At 37.6% G+C, this 14,609-nt stretch overlaps 1 protein-coding gene across 4 annotated transcripts in view; it reads left to right on the top strand.

Moving 5' to 3' along the window:
• The window catches only part of ARHGAP21 (Rho GTPase activating protein 21), a 122,936-nt gene that overhangs the window by 894 nt on the left and 107,433 nt on the right, over positions 1-14,609 (top strand). The window lies entirely within an intron of this gene.

Genomic DNA, 14,609 nt, shown 5'->3' with positions numbered 1-14,609 from the left:
CCCGCCCCGCCCCATCACACTCAAGCCCGGGTGCCTTTTAGTAGAAATGCGGGCCTGGCCTCTGCCTCCTTGCAGCTAGTACTTGCCACCCACCTGCCTATACACAGCGGCTTATATTAAGCATATTTCTACCCATAGCATTTGTTGCTGGAATGGTCCTCTGTGTGTTTAGTTTAAAAACTTCATAGCATGCCCTGTGGTGGCATGTTTGGACTTGCAACACGGAGTTTTTAACGCAGAACTGTGTCATGCTTCTTTCTCTGCTCCCTATTAATAGTAGTAAATGCCTGTGAAACAACTGTAACTTAAGATCCATCAAAATATATATAACAGCTTCAGTGGACTCGTTCTAAGATCTCTCTTGAACTTTATAAATAAAGACAAACTTGCTTTTGTATTTCTCAAGGTTAGGGCACGTTGTGCCAAAGACAGAAAACTGACTTAAAGCTGTGTGGGGCTGTGAAATGGATGCCCTTTGTGTAGATGCTCACCTTTTGTTTGCTGAAATTGAAAGAGAGTGATTTTAAACTTGCAGAACTTAAAGTATGGGTGGGTTTTGGTTGTGTGGGGTTTTTTTTTGTCTTGGTTTTTTTGGACATTGGGTTTTAGTTTACTGCTATCCTCAGTTCACCCTTTTGTCTTGGTTTAAAAGTGGCACATATGGTATTCTAAGATTTTCCTTACTGCCGTCACCTCAATTAAGATATTCACACAGCCCCTTAAAACAGGTGGGGTTAGGTGAGGACAAAATGTGAGCTTTTAGTAAGAAAACAGAAGATACTAAGATTTAAGACTTTGTGATAAATTATGATTCTTATTTTGTATGTAGATTTAATCATCCATTATTCTTGTTGATGTCCTTTTTAAAAACGTGACTGAAAACGAGGCCATTTTTTGAGAACCTGTCCTTTAATACTGTTCATACAGTGTGGGATGAGGGAGGAAACCACGTGTCTAAGTGTAAAAATTAAATTCTGCTTTTTAATTCCATCATATTGAGACTGCTGGTCTTTTGGCACTGGCAGTTGTCATAATCCACCTATCCCTACTGTGGTAAGCCCTAACAAGGCCTGTGGTGCTTTTGGAGCTCATCATGTTAAAGCTGTCTAATTGGGGGCTACTAATAGGTATGGAATTGCAAAATGGACTGCTCTGCCTGTTGTTTTGCATGATACTTATATGTTGCAGTTAAAATATAACTGCTAGAAAACATGCACTTGCACTGATGATTGCCTTAATCACAGCAGGCCTGACATAATCTTTGCTTGAACGTAGATAGCCCTCATGAATGCCTAAGCAAGGTTGCAATGCTTTCTCAGTTACTTCAGTATACATATTGCTGCATGGCTTAAAGTTCAACTTATTTTCTTGTAACTTTTTTCATAGATTGGTGTAAAATGCCAAGAGAAGGGAGGGCTAGGATTTGTGGCTTGGGATCTGCCATCTCAGTTCAGTTGATGGAACAGTTACTGTGTACAGTGCTTGATGTGCTATATGTGAACAAATCCCTTTAATTTAAGTCTTATTTGTATTGAACAGCAAGAACCACTTTGCCATTGGAAAAAAAATCAGAAAACACCTTTAATGAGACACGCTTACTATAAAGAAGAAATCTTAAGCTTACAAAAAAGTTGCTGCAGTTGCAGGGTTTTATAGTGTGCTAATACTGACATGCAAGGTATTAGCAATTTTGGGAAATGATATATGGTTTTGGGACACTGTATCCCATATGGTGTTTGCACTGTAATGCAATATTAACTCATCTACATTTAATGTTTAGCCGTAGACCTGTACGCACAGCAGGTTGTCATGAGGGGGACTCCAAGCATAGCCCATGTTCATTGCCGGTAAGGGAGTTGCAACAGAAACTAGGATTTTTAGCCAGTTAAAGGTTTTGGAAATAGAGAGCTATAATAATCAAGGTTTGATCAAGAACTGAAAAACTTGTCCTCTGGCTTTAAGATTAGTGGTCAGACAAAGAAAGGGAATGGCTGACTGAGAAGCTAGTGCTTCTGTGTATCTTTGCATACAGAGGTGGGAGAATTGAGGACATGCAATTTGACTCCTTTAGGTAACTCATATGTTGGTTGATAATTGTTTTTTGTTTTGGATGCCTGTCTACTTTGATATTATGTTCCATTTGGTCATGCCTTGCCATGGTTTCTATTTTTATTTTCACTTCATTTTTTTGTTTTCCCTTTGACACTGTACCTGGTGGTCTTCCTCACTTCAGAGCCCCTTCACTGAAACGATTGTTGAGAACAAAGATTGCGCATTCAGGCTTGCAGGCTGCCATCTGAACATACAGGGCCTGTTCAAAGGGACAGATCATATATTCTGGGCTCTTGGGGGAGCTGGCAGAGAGGGCCAGGGACTCTCAGGGCTGTTTGCCATTCTGTTTGAAATCTGATACGCATTTGCAAATGGGTGCAAGAATTGCTGAGCTTATGTTCATAAGGACAAATAAGTGAGAGCATGTTCTTTCTGGCTTTTAGATTAGTAGGCATGTACTATCTCTGTTTCGTCAGGTTGTAGCAGTGTTTTGCTGGAGTGATTAAGCCCTGCTGAGGTACAGGCCGTACTACTTCAGTCACAACATCCCGTCTGCAGGCCTGTCCAGATTCGAGGCTGGATCTGGCTTCTTCGTTAGTGTAAATTTAATCTCCCTTCCTCTGCCTAGAAAGGCACAAACAAAAGTGCTTTTTTTGCTTTCCTATTCCCACTATTTTGTGTTTACTTTAAAAGAATTGCTAAATCTGTCTGTGGTATAGTTTACTGTTGATGTGTATTAAAATTGCATTCAAAATGTTAAATATAGGATGAAAAAATTTTAACCACAGCATGTGTGGCTTTAAAAGCCAGATTTTTATTGTAAACAATACTGTTTCCTCTGTTTATGAATACTAAAAATACTTCATCAAATCATTTTATTGAGTGATATTTTTCTGTTAGAACTCATACGTTTAGATATTTATTGCAAATTTCTAATAATTTACTGCAAATTTGCATTAAGAGTGTGGGGTTTTGGTTTTGTGGAATTTTTTTGTTGATGGTGTGTTTTTGGTTTTTTTTTCTTAACAGCTGAGTTGTTAGGAATAGTTGACTGTCTTTTAGAGGTTCCTGAGAGTTTCTGTATTTGGCAATAATTAGGAAATACATTTCCAAAGACTTCTGTAAAACAAAAGTCAGAGATTATTTAGTACTTGCTTTGTAACCACAAATACTCAATTTCAGGAAGGGGGAGAAAACCCCACAATATTCTCACTCCTACACGTTATCAGAGAGAGCACCACTGTGTAAACTGAAGGGAAGCCTGTGCTGGAAGGGTGAGGAACCAGAGAAGGGCAATGATGATACTGAAAATAGAAAATGATTGGCATTCTCACTAACAATAATTAATAGGTTGTTTACTGTTTTAACAGCCTGGTTGGGATGACATTGGTAAACTTCAAGTGGTTACTCCCAGGTGTTATGTGTCTCTACTATGGGGGCACAAGCACTGAAGGGCTGTGTTTTGATACTGCATTTCAATCTTCATGTAAGCATGTAAACTGTTCTGGAACTTTATTGTTGGGTGTCAGTGCTTTTTCTATGCCTGATGCTTAGGGACTGTAAGGTTTAACCACAGTGTTAAAAATCGGAATTAGAGAAGTATATTTGTAAGATTTTATATGTCAAATAATACACAATACTAAAACTAGTTGTTAGAAGTGAATATTACTTATGGTGATAGAGAACTCTGCACAAAACTTGCATCAAGGGAGAATAAATTCAATATAAATACCAGCATTACCGGGAGCTGTGGTTGCAACTATTCAAAAAGCTTGAGTCAAATCCTGTTTAATCAGGCAGGCATAACACTGACTTCTGCTCTCATTTATGTTGAAGTAAGCCTAAGATAATTTGACAGAACATGGACCTCTTCCATGAGGAAATGTTACATATTTGATAAGCGACAATATAAAGCAGTAAGTAGTTCCTTCAAGAAAAGGAAGGGATCTGCCTTCAAATGTAGCTGCATCTGATGGTTTTTAAAGTGACTTTTTGCTTCCCTAAAATACACCTTTGTTGATTGTACCACTTAGGTAATTGAGTGTGGGGAAAAAAAAAATTGCAAGAGAAACCTGATGGACTGAAGAATATCTTGAACTGTGTCAGTACAAAATAATTGCATTTATTGCATGCAGTATATGCATTATAAGGGTGAACTTTTTTTAACCTGGTTTAACAAACATCAAAGCACTGAGTTGACTTCTTGTATAAGCTATTTTTAATGATTTCTGTTATTAAAATGTGAAAATAACATATCTGCTACTTCATACATATTATTTCTTGTCTGTTGTATTTACTTGCTTACACAAAAAGCAATTGAGGGAACAGCTGGGGAAGAGAAAGTATTTTATCTTAAGAACTATATGCATTTGTCATCTTGTCTCTCTTGAATGTATGAAAACATCTTCCTGTAGGTGGATGACCAAATTGTAGCTCAGGAGAATAGTATGGGCTCTGAAAAGAGTAAAAGCTGGTCTTTTTTTTTCTTTTTTTTTTCATTTTGTGAATAGATATGTATGTTGCTGTGTAAATGATGATTAGAGTATAAACATGTGCAACCGGTAAGCCTTATTAAAAGAAAAACTTTATGTATCTCTTCCTAAAGAAGGCTATGTAGCAGTGTTATACTAACCCGTTAGGAATATATACTGATGCTTTGTAGCTGGTGTTTTTTTTTCTTTGATAACAACTGGAAGAAAAATTAAGGTTTTCTGTCATTCAGAAGTTGTGCATTATTCTTCCTTGCAGTTGTTTGTGTATTAATTTGCATAGGATAGGAAGCAGATATAAAAATTTAGGAAATTATGTTAAATGAAAACAGATTTATTTCCTGTTGTTAACAAGGGTCATTGTTTTTAAAAAGCATGAGTTAGCCCTAGTAAAAATGGTGAGTGAGGCTTCTAAATTGGTGTTGAAACAGTCTGAATTCACAGAACTGCAGAAGTTAGTCTGATGAGCTGTTAGGTATAACTCCACAGTTGTAGAAGTCATCAGAGCCTATGATCTCATCAAATCCTTGAATTTAGGGCCTTGCTAAAGAGCAAGAGTGTCTGCCTACTATAATAGATAATATATGTATATATACTAAATAATATGTTGTGCCAAGCACAGTATATAAACAGTGAATGAGAGTTAGGCTGACTGGTCAGATTGGTGGATGAACGTGGATAAGCATGTCACACTTCGCCTGTTTATTATACAGAATGTAGATTAATGTAAATACTGGGCATTTCTCCTGTCCAAATTCTTCTTATGGCTTGTCATTTTTAATATTTTTGCAAAGACACTTTCGTGGTATTTTTTCCCCATCACCTAGTAGTAGGTACATACAGTAGAAGTGTAACTGCAGCTGATGGGTGGGAATAGTGACATCAATCAGGCTTTGACTGTGCTCATATCAGAGGCTCGACATATCTTGTAAACTAGAAAGTGCCTAATCTTACAGTTGCAAGGTGGGATAAGCTGTTTATATACAGTTCTTAAATATGTAAAGATTATTTAATGGGAAGGCTCCTCTGTTGTGTTTTTCTTTTTTGTTCTTTTTTTTTTTAAACCAGGGTGAAATGCATTTTTCCTTTACTCCAGTCACGTGGGAACTCTAGCTACTGCCTGAATTGTTGTTTACCATCTTTCATTAGTAATGGTGAAAAAATTTTCTGAATTTACTGTTTTATTGTTGCTGTTAGATTTGAAGAGAACTCTTCTGGGGAGATGATACTAGAGTTTAGAGATTGGATCACTTGGTAATAGGAAAGTAAGAACTAGGCGTACCTATATGCTTTGTTCTCTGAATCTCTTTATTTGTATTATGGGGCTAGAACTACTGCATCTTTCTGAATTGGTGTACCCTATTATCATTTTGTATGTCATCAGTGAATTGTGTTCAGCAGGGAATGCTGCTGCTTTATAATTTCTGTTCTTGATTTTTTGCATTGAAAACGTGTAGTTCAGAAAGTATTTATGAGTGAAGCATTGGGAGCTGTTGCTGCAGCTCTCTGAACAGCATGATGTTTGAGAGCGCCTCATACAAATCATGTTAGTAAATATTTGGCACTGGGCATGAGAGGTTCTGTGTGGGCATTCTGGAAGAATATAAACAGCTGTTTAGATTTTGACTATGGCTTGCAATCATGAGCATACACCTTTGGGAGGGTAGGTAGTAGGCTTATTTTTGTTCTAAATTTTTTTATTTCCATTTGCCAGCAGCTGCTGCTTTGCTGAGAGTGAATGAGGTGTCTCCTTAGAGGACATGGCTAATTACAGATCAGCTGTTGGTGGAGGGGTGCACTTTGAGATAGACATTTTCTTTTATGTGTGTGTCATTTGCATAATGTGTTAGGACACACAGTATGGACTGCGTTAAGCACTAGCAAATACACTGTAGGGAATAATTTTGCACTGGCATCACTGAGCGGCTGGATGACATAATCTTCCTTATTTTAAATTTTGATGTTTATGCTTTCTTTTTGCTTGGAGGGCCAAGGAGGAGAAATCAAATAGAAAACTATAAATTGTATTGAGGAGAGAGATTTTAAACACTTCTGAGTAACAGTTGCAGTTGGTACAAATCAGCTGAAAAGAGAAACCTGAGCCTGTTTCTGAAGGTTTTGTTTTGTTTTTTTTAAACTAATGCCTTCCTACTTATATCTATGTATACTTCTTTGTATACTTTAACGGAGTACTGTTTCTTTAGGTATTCAAAAAGCAAGTGGACGGGGTACTTCAGGACATAGTTTAGTGGGCATGGTTGATGGTTGGACTCAATGATCTTGAAGGTCTTTTCCAACCTAAATGATTCCATGATTCTTATTGAAACTTGATTACAAATCATCCATCCTTTAAAAGACTGTATTTTATTCTCGTCTATTTTAACTTTTCATCTAAGTATATGGGGCTTTTTAAGTTGATGAGAACATAAGAGAATCAACACTCCTGAAACAAAAATAAAAGCCAAAAAAATATCAAAGCTTAGTGTTGTAGATGTTCTCTAATTCAGATATCAGTGTACTTTTTTTTTTTTTTATTCTAAGTGTGAGGGCAGAAAAGGCTAAAATAAAAATATTTTCTTGTGATGCAATTTAACGCTTTGAGGTGAATAGGTGTCTTGGGTACTACTACCTGTTCTGACCATGGGATGAGCTAAAAGAGAATCTTTAAATTCTCAGAAATCCCTTCTGGATCATTTGGCTTGTGACGTATAGACGCAGTCTACCCAGTGATATGCTCACAGCATTGAGGTGAACTTCTCAATTTTGAGAACTGAAACTGAGCTTGGTCTACAACTTAAGTTGCTTTTTTGTATTGGAAAATTTCACGTGGAGGGACATTGTTCAAAAACTAGTTTATGGAGCTAGTCATGTAGATTTCAAAACCATAAGACAGTTCCAGTGATTTTTGAGGAAAACACAACATTTAACTTGTCCAAGGACTGCCCTATTGTAATGGAATGTGGAAGTGGTTGATTTCTTAAGAAACTTGACTGATATTTAAATACAATTCTTTAATTAAACTTAAAGTCTATTATAGTTTAGACATGTTTAAACTCATATGTCCTCAGTTTTGTAATGTTTAAAAGGGCTGGAGTTCAGCTGGTGCTTGCAGGGGTATGCAAAGCTGTCAAAATTTCCTTGTGATGCAAGAATCAAGAACCAAAATGTTTTGCTGCTGTTGTTTTGGCCAGCAAAAGAAGGACCAGATCTAGTATGTGCACCTCAAGCAGGTGGCTTTTACTACCAGTAGGTTCTGACCTGTTTTTGTAAGATAAAGATCTGGTTAGGGTTATCTCTGAAAGGAATGCTGCAGTTTTCGTGTAACAAGCTGTCCCATTGCAGTTCATGCTTTGTTATTGTTGCTGTGCTTTTCTTCTCAGCTCTCCAATTTTGAGGCAACTTTAATAGGGGGCCTGTGACTCTGGTGAAAAGTATTCCCATGTGTAGCCACAAACATTTCTTATTCATCAATGGTTGTAAAATCTTACTTGTTCCTTCTTGCATGCATTTTAAAATTTTATTATCCTCAATCAGCATGGTAAAAGGTGAGTAAGTAAACTTTGCCCAGAGTAATCAATTTTCATGGCAATTTAACAGGCCTTCTGCTCCATTCTGTGTGTTTATGCTGTTTTCGTATGGGTTGGTCTGAATACAGTCTTGCATTTTCTGTTCGTTTTAGTTATTTTTGAAGAATTTGTTGGAGAAGTTGTTTTGGAGCTGCCTATGAGGTGGAATTTGAACATGATCTCCTTTCTTGTCTTAAGGATGGAAGAATGAATGGCTTGTGTACTGCTCTCAGGGTATTAAAGTATCCCATCTTGCCAAATTAGCATTAATATGAAACTTCGAAGAGTGAAACAAGTTTATGTGAATAGTCTTCAACGTTTCTTGCAATCTGTGCATCTGAATCAGATGCTGGAGTAATTCAGTAGCCATGAACAGTTTGGAAAGCTGATGTTCTGATCCTGATGTCATGGAGGTAATCTTACAAGCTTGTTAACTGCATCTCTTTTGTTAACATTTTAATTTTTTAAAAAATGAGAAGTAGCGTTACTGCTTTTTAAAAATACTGTGTACCTGACCAAAATGGTCCTTTTAGCTGAGTTTGAGGAACAAAGGATTTTTCTGTATGCAAGTGTTATGAAACATGACGTTGTATAATGGATGGAGGCTAATACTGCTAGCATTTCATAGCCAGTGCCCTTAGGTGTTGTTTCTCATGACTTCTTTATAGATGGTTTTGAGTAATTTTCCTCTCCATTTGCACTGTGACCAAGAATATGATTCAGCCGTATGTCTAAATAGGTCTGATAGTTTTCTGCTGTTTTCATGAATGAAATGGCAATGGAGAGATAAAGTGCTTATTTTTCTGTCTTCCTTTTATAGAATTTTTGCTTGCTGATGCTGTTGTTCAGGTTAGTGAAGATGAATTGTTTGTGAAGAAATGCAGAAGGACCTTTTGATATTCAGCACTAGTTGATAAAAAATAAAATGAAAACTCAGTGTGCATAAATGTCAAGTAATATGTACATATAAAATACTGAAAGGTAATGATTAACCTCATGAGTGCTCGTGGGTGAGGTCTTAGAGTTGTGATGGGTAACTCTACAGATTGAACAGCAGCTTAACGCTTGGTGTTGGTCAAAAAAGCAAATTGTCATCCATTTCTTAATAATTTTGAACAGTTAATGTTCTCTGTTATGTTCAATGTGTAAATGTGTATAGTAGAGCCAGAAAAGTCTCAGAGAAAGGGCGGCTATGATAATTGAATATATGGAGTTGTTTCTGTACCAAAAACAAATAAGGAAGCTAGGACTTGGCAGATTGGGAAAGAGGAGCCTGTGGAGATAGACAGATGATTTTGAGGTGTGGTAGCTTTCTCCTCTCTTGAATTTCTATGGATCAGCTTTTCACTATCTACTCCAAGAACTTGGGGGTGTCAGGTGAGCATGGTGGAGTGAGAACAAGCAAAAGGAGATGACCCTTTGCATAAAAATAATTAATTAAATTAATAAAAAAAAATTAAGCTTGTTACTCTGCACCATAATATTTTGGAAGCTGAAAGTGTGTATGTAAGCTGAAGGATAACCCAGATACATTTTTGGAAGAGCAGTACTTACAGAGCTACTAAGTACCCTTGTAGTGGAATGAATTATGGATTTGTGAACAATTGAAGCTGGGAGGATATTCTAGTGATGCTTGCTTTTCTGTTCTTTCCTCATTATCTGCAACTATCTGCATTTGGTCACTGTTGGAGATGGGCTAGGGGGACCTTTGATCTGATCTACAGGCGCTGTGATATGTTACAATGCTGGTTCCGTGATAGCTCATCAGGATTCCTTCTGCTTTCAGGAGGTTCTGTACTAAGCCTACTGAAACAAGGCAGCTGCTTGTGATAAGGAACAGGAAATGCAGTTTTTCAAATGTTCAGGACTTTGACCTATTTTTGCTTCTTGAAGGCTCAGCTTAGATATGAGACTTAGTCTTTGTTTTTGCGAAAGTTGCTATTAATTCTTGTTGCATCATATGGGTTTAATGTTCTCCAGTTTTGGTAAGTTAAAAGGAAATGCAAAATCACCTGCTTTTGTGTTCACCCCATCTCTTCCTCCATGCCCCGCTCCCAGTTGAAGGAGAAGGCAAGGTGATTGTGTGGCTTGTACACAGAACTTAAATATGCTGTTGTAGTTCTCATTTCTTTTCTACTTGTTTGCAATCAGGCAAGTACTTTTTTTTGTCTGAATTGTTTTCTGCATTACTTCTTCTAGTGGACTGCATTACATTGCAAGACTTCATTCTTGATTCCAAATCTTGCAGATACCACAGCAGCAAAACCAGTAAATCCCTAAGAGCTTGTGGAAAACTTTCTCCTTCTGTGCTGAATGATGCTACTGGGTCTTTTCTTCACTGTAGTGTAGTTACTCCTCTTCCACTCCAGTTCTGTGGTCCCAGCTTAGGGAAAAGAATTGGTATTTTGAGGGGCTACACAGCAAGCTACATAGCTTCAAAGGCTGCTGCATGGGACGTAGTGGTGTACAAGTAGGGGAAGTACTGGAGGGAGAAGCTCTACCTGGCAAAAAGGAATTTTTCCCCTTCACCAATCCTGAAAATCAGTTATCAGGAAGGTTAAAAAAATAGTGTGTGTGTGTGTGTGTGTAAACTTTTACATAAAGAACTGTGAAATGAGGTGGCCACAAAATAGTTTTGCTGAGTTGGGGTTTTTGTCTTTTGTGGGCAGGCAGACCAATGACCCCCATCCCCCAAAACTATTTTTAAAGCTAGGTCTAAAATGTTAAAAGGCATCTGTGGCTAAGATGGTTTCTGCTCTTGTATTCAGTGATTCATGACTCTGAGAAACTAATTTCTTAAAGTGAGTGAGTAGAGACAGTGGTAATATTGGACAGTTACTCAGCAAGGTGTGTTCAGGGTAAACAGTTCTTTCTCACTGGTAAGTTTGTATGTAGAGAATAATTTTTTCCTCATTTAACTTAAACTTTGGAGTTGTATAAACTTATGGAAAAAATCTTGCGTTCTGTTTAAGACTTCTTAGAATTCAGTGATGCCTGTTTTTCACACTATCTGGTGTGAGTTTATTTGGGAAAAAGATTCTCCCCCCCGCCCCCAACTCCCTCAGGATGTTAACCTTTATCCATTTCATGGCCAGTTGTCAGTGGCTTAAATTGTGGATGATGCAACATCAGTCAGTGATGTAATGGTTGTAGGCTTCCTTGCAGTTCACAATGGGAACCTGAAGTTTGGAAACAGAATTTTATCTGTGTATTATGTTCTGTGTCTGCTGTGAGGGAGGTGACGCACAAACACCAGAATCGTCTCTGTCTCATTTTGAAAAGTGCCAGAAGGGTGAATCATAATGTTTTAATGTGTGGTTGGGTTTTTGTTGGTTGGGGTTTTTTTTGTTGTTTTGGGGGTTTTGGGGGGATTTGTGGTGGTGGTGGTGTGTAGGTTGTCTTTGGTGGTTGTTGGTGTGTTGGGTGTTTGATTGGTTTTTTTTGTTGTTTTTGGGTGGGGTTGTGGTTTTTTTGGGGGGGGTGTTTTTTGGGGGGGTGGTTTTGTTCGTTTGGGTTTTTTTGTTGTTGTTGTTGTTTTGTTTGTTTGTTTTAATTCAAGCCATTAATGCCACCGGATGAGTTGAGGGGAAGGTATTATGTGTGAGATTAAGAACAGGATTTGTGGAAGTGACTTGACCTTACGTTCAGTTAATACTGTGGTCACTTCCCCCACTTAGATAATCTGGCCTGGCAGATTTCTCTTTGCTGCTTAGGACCGAAGATACCATGAGCTTTCATTCCTTGGAAGGCTCTTGTCTTCTCCCCTACTTTTGTAAGTGAGAAAGCAGGGATTACAAGAATATATCCTCAACTGAGTATTACTAGCCTTTTCAACCCATGAGGAGCTGTGGTGGTTCTTCCTCTGTTCTTTATTCCATAGTGCAGTTGTTTTTGAGGGACGTGGTTTGTTCCTTCTAGAAACTCTTCTCATTTGGGAAAGGAATAGGACTAGTTGCATTTTAGAATGACTCACTACAGAAGGATCTTCAAATTAATTCTTACCCCTTAATAAAGCCTTTCTGGGATAGTTGCACTTTCTTACACAAACCTTTTTTTCCACTGTTACCTTATTTTACGTATTGTTATTACAAAGTGGTAGTAGAGGCTTTACTGTTCCATTACACTATTTTGTACTGTCAGTTCCATCCAGTTCCCAGAAGTTCCATCATACTTATTGCTTAAAATGATTGCAGTCCAGACTACTTTTTTTTATTCTTAAGTGCAGATTTAGGTTGGATGATTTCAGAAATTATAAAAAATATATGTGTAGGAACACATATTGTGGTGGCTTATGTTAATAAAAGGGGTTTTTATAATTGCGAAATAAAAAAGTGCTGACAGTCTAATTTAATATACTGAAATAGGGGAAAAATGACATTGTTCCTACTTCATAAAATAACCTGTATAAATCTTTTCAGCTAAAGATTCTCATGGACTTCAGCAGGCTTTGGATCAGCAGTTCTAATAAAAAACCTGACTGCTTTTTGTATTATGTGCTAGAATATAAATAACTTGCATCGTATACTTTCTGCAAACCTTTTGGAGAAATCAGTAACAGGTTTAAGCACAGGTACCCCAAGAAACTAACATTTTCTTCAAGTATTAGAGTAAAAAGCCTACAAATACAAGTCCTGTTCTTTTTATAATGCAAAGCTATATGTAATATCTAAACCCTGACATGCTGTTGTATATGAAGTGACAACATGAAAATATGAAGAACGTTTTAAAAATACCAGTATTTTGAAATTAATTAAACACACAGCGGAAGTAGGTAAGTTTGTTTCAGGAATGAAAAGTTGATACTTTTCTAGAACTCCTGTATTCTTAGTCAGATTTAGCGGGGGGGAAGCTTGTGTCTCTAAAGGAAATCTGGGAAGAATAAGGACTGCTTTTTTGAATGTCTACAACTTGAAAGAGTTATAGATACTTCTCCAAAACCAGGCAAATAAGACTGCTATAAACGTAATACAAATTGTTAACTTATACACTGTAAATTTAATCTTAAAAAAAAAAGTCTTGAGCATCTTTCCATAGGAAGTCATGGACTGAAGTATAATTATACTTCATCTAGTGTCTCCTTCCAGCATTAGCAAAGTCTGCCTATTTTAAGAGAATTATCTATTCCTGGTTTTTTTGCAACTTTATGAAACCAAGATTCTAATCTTGGCAAAGTAAAGCTTATAGAAGCCTTATGTGCAAAGGGCATAGGTATTTCACCTGAAAATAACAGAGTGGATGGTTAAATGTACTGCCTAAGCACTGAGCTGGGAAAGTAGTAAGAACATAGTAATGCTCTGTTAAGAAACACTGGTCTTAGGCTTTTTTATTGCAATTTAATTTTATCTGTCCTTTTGCAGGTCTTTGTAGTCAGCTGTGAATATTTGAAGTATTTTTTCCTGCCTCCTGTTGGGCTTTGGATAATGAGGTAGATTAATGTGAAAATACACCTTATTAAAGAACATAAGTTATAAACTTGGTGAGTAGATTTTTGTATAGCCTGAACTTGAAGTAAGAGGTAGTCAGAAGACTGCCTGCAGTGGCAAAATACAGGGATCAGCTGGTATGTGACAACTAGCAGTGGTACAGAGAAAAGGCTTTTCTGTAATATTCACAGGATTTCATGTGGAGCCTGGAAACCACTGCTATACCTGCTGCAGTTAGTCTTTGGTATTAGATCTTTCTATGATTCAAGTTTCTGGCTCTCTGAGATCAATATCAAGGTGAATTTGTTCTTCTGTTTCCTCCTCCCTTCCCTATACATGTGATGATATGTTGTAATTGTATATCCTGTAAGTGGTTGCTGAAGCCAGAAGTTTGAGAAAAGGATGACAGTTGCATGAATAACATCGTTTCAGTAAAATTAGATGAGGATGGAGAGATGGAATGGGTACAGCTTTACACTTACCTTTAAAGGCTTGTCTGCATGTTAGCAGAGTACTGCCAGATTATACTGGACATGAACAGATAGGGAATGTTAGGGATTTGAGCTAGAATGTAATACTGTACCAAAAAAGTCTGAACCTGATTTGTCTGCAGCTCCCACTTGTGTAGCTGCTGTATAATGCATTCTCACCATTGAAAATAAGGCATGGAGTTAAAAACAGTTTTCACAGTATCAGTGAATCATTGAGGTTGGAAGACGCTTCTGGAGATCATTTAGTTCAACCAGCTGGTGCAGGCTGCCTAGGACTGTATCCAGGCTGGTTTTGACTCCAAAGATGGAGACTCACAGCTTCTTTGGGCAACCTGTTCCAGTGTTTGATCACGCTTATACTGAAAGTTTTTTTTTTTTAAAATGTTTAAGTGGGATTTCCTCTGTTTCAGTTTGTGTCCATTGCCTCTTTTAATTTTTGGCACCAATGAGAGAGTCTGGCACCTTACTCTTCTCTTCACCTCTATCCCCTGCTTTCCCCATTAGGTATTTGTACACATGGGTGAGTTTCAGCCCTGCCCGTCCCCCGTGTCGTCCCGTCCCCCCCCCCCCCCCCCTCCAGGCTAAAAA

This window comes from Haliaeetus leucocephalus, unplaced genomic scaffold (genome assembly GCF_000737465.1).
Source record: "Haliaeetus leucocephalus isolate CR32 unplaced genomic scaffold, Haliaeetus_leucocephalus-4.0 Scaffold0, whole genome shotgun sequence".
In the NCBI taxonomy this organism is placed as follows: domain Eukaryota; kingdom Metazoa; phylum Chordata; class Aves; order Accipitriformes; family Accipitridae; genus Haliaeetus; species Haliaeetus leucocephalus.
The sequence above is the reverse complement of the archived record's forward strand: the minus strand, read 5'-3'. Positions and strand labels throughout refer to the sequence as shown.